This window comes from Suncus etruscus, chromosome 6, assembly GCF_024139225.1.
Source record: "Suncus etruscus isolate mSunEtr1 chromosome 6, mSunEtr1.pri.cur, whole genome shotgun sequence".
NCBI lineage: Eukaryota > Metazoa > Chordata > Mammalia > Eulipotyphla > Soricidae > Suncus > Suncus etruscus.
In genome coordinates, this window is record NC_064853.1 from 20,297,906 (window position 1) to 20,300,658 (window position 2,753).

General features: G+C 36.4%; 1 pseudogene; it reads right to left on the bottom strand.

Annotated features, from left to right (window-relative positions):
- Positions 1–832: 832 nt before the first annotated feature.
- On the bottom strand, positions 833–953 carry LOC126012642 (uncharacterized; annotated as a pseudogene).
- Between the last annotated feature and the right edge of the window lie 1,800 nt (positions 954–2,753).

Sequence of the window (2,753 nt, forward strand, 5' to 3'; positions counted from 1 at the left end):
GAAGTAGCGACTCAAGGACTCAAGAAGCGGAAACAGGAGAAATATTGGGGAAGTGGATGTAGACAGTGCCAAGGTTCAAGGGGCTGAGAGACGAAAGCAAGGGAGCTTCTCTCTTCTACATGCCTCTTGAGCACCTGAAAGATAGCCGCTCTGCTCCCAGGAACAACTTTTTGTCTTTCATTTTCGAACATCAAAGTTTATTTCTGAAATAAAGGTTTGCTTTTGTGTGGAATTCTGAAGATGTTCTTTAGGTGTTCAAAGTGATTTTGACTTTTTGAAATAAGTATTTAAAATGAAGATATCTGCATATTTTAGCCACTATTTTCCTCCAAACTGTGATTAATAAAAGACAAATGTACCCTCTTAATTTTGGTGAGATTCATTAGAGTGTTGTTAACCATAGGAACAATGCTGTATGACAGTCCTGAAGCCTTTTTACCTTGTGTGACAGAAACTATGAAAATGAACTTAAACAGGTTTAAATACCTACTAAAGACCTTTAATGTAAGAAAGCATGGTCTTCTTTCTTTTTAGTTTTCTATTTCATTCATCAATATCTGAGGATTCTATCTACATACATTATTTTGGGGGCTGGGTTGGACCGTACCCAGTAGTGCTCTGGGTTTACCCCTGGCTCTGCTCTAGGAACATTCTTGGCAGGAGTTGGAGACCATGTGTGGTGCTGGAGATTTGAATCACCTTACCTTGTACTACCTCTCTAGCTATACACATATCTTTTCTTATGATAGTTTCCAGTATATAAGGTACTTAAACTTTTATTTCTAATATGGGCCTTATGCTTTATTTAGTACTTTCAATATGTTCCACTATGTTTTGTCCTCCCATTCACAATACAGACCAGGGAAAGGGCTGGTCTGAGGTGTATATGGGGAGCATTTACTGTACCTCCTCTTTTTATACAGTCAGTGTAAAGAACACAGCATTGGGAGGCCTTATCTTTTCTTTTCTTTTTTTGATTTTCTTTATATATGTAAAAAAAAAACCTTCACCAGTGCAACATTCCCATCACCAATATCCCAAGTGTCCTTCCTCCTCACCCCACACTGGCCTGTACTCTAGACAGGCTTTCTACTTCCATATATACAATGGAATATTATGCTGCCATCAGAAGAGATGAAACCATGAAATTTTCCTATACATGGATGTATATGGAATCTATTATGCTGAGTGAAATAAGTCAGAGGGAGAGAGATAAACACAGAATGGTCTCACTCATCTATGGATTTTGAGAAAAAATGAAAAACATTTGTGTAATAATTCTCAGAGAGAAAATAGAGGAGGACTGGAGGGTCCAGCTCCTGACATGAGCTCACCACAGAGATTGTTTAGTGCAGTTACAGAAATAATTACACTGAGTACTGTCATAACAATATGTGAGTGAAAGAGGGATGGTCCACTATTTTATCTTCTCACAAACTATTAGTATTCTCACTTCGCAAATAAAAATTTAAGGTGAGGAATAAGTAAATGGTTTATTTGAGTTTATACAGCTAGTTAGCACCAGGACGAAAGTTTGAGATAATTTTTTTTTTTTTTTTTTTTGGTTTTTGGGCCACACCCGGTAATGCTCAGGGGTTACTCCTGGCTATGCGCTCAGAAGTCGCTCCTGGCTTGGGGGACCATATGGGACGCCAGGGGATCGAACCGCGGTCCGTCCAAGGCTAGCGCAGGCAAGGCAGGCACCTTACCTCTTTGCGCCACCGCCCGGCCCTGGGATAATTTTTAAAGTTAATTTCGTCTCCAGTGTATTATGCTAACAGTGACTCATTACAAATACCTTTTTTATTTAAATTATTTATTTAAAGAAAATGTATCACATTACAGATACCTTAAAAGAGTAATGATAACATTGCATCTTGGCTGGTTGGAAAAAAAGAAATATGCTAATGAAATAAATTTCATCATTATCTTGGTTTAAAACATCTTTTTAAAACTTTGCCTTATAAATGGATTTTAAACATTTAAGTCATCTCTTTATCTCCAAATGTTATTACTTAGCTTCTATCTGTTAGTTGAGCATTATTAATTTGTAAGTTTTAGCCACTGTGTTTTATAAGTGCCAAGGTATTGGAGCCAAATTCAACTCTGAATGTTATATTTGCTACTAAATTGGTTGTGTAATCTCAGTGAAGTCATTTAACCTCTCTTAGTTACCATGGCCTCATCTGTAAAATAGTGATTATAAATAATAGTATTTACCTTAGACTGTCATAATGAGTATATGAAATGATACATCAGAATTGCTTGGCATATTTTCCTGGCTACAGCAAGTCTTTAACAAATGGGAGATGTAATTGTTATTATTCTAAACATTAAAACATGAATATTTTATTAGATGAAAACTATTTTTTATCAAGGACTGAATTCTTTAAGCTAGAGAATATGGAAAAAGTTCAGAATTTGAAGTCAAATAGAGTTCAATGACAATCCCCTTCTGCCACTTGCTAAGTATATGGATTTGGTTTTCTCACAACAAAACTAAATATTTTTCAATGGATTATTTTAAGAATGTCTCTCAATATTGGTAACCAGAGTGATAGTATAGCAAGTGGGGCATTTGCCTTGTATGCAGCTAACCTAGGTTTGGTTACTGGCATCCTATATGCCCCCCCCACTTCAATGCCAGGAGTAGTTACTGAGTGCAGAACCAGGGGTAACTCTTGAGCATCACTGGGTGTGGTCCAAAAACAAAAACAAAAAAAGAATTCTAAAAATAATAAAAAAAAATCAGT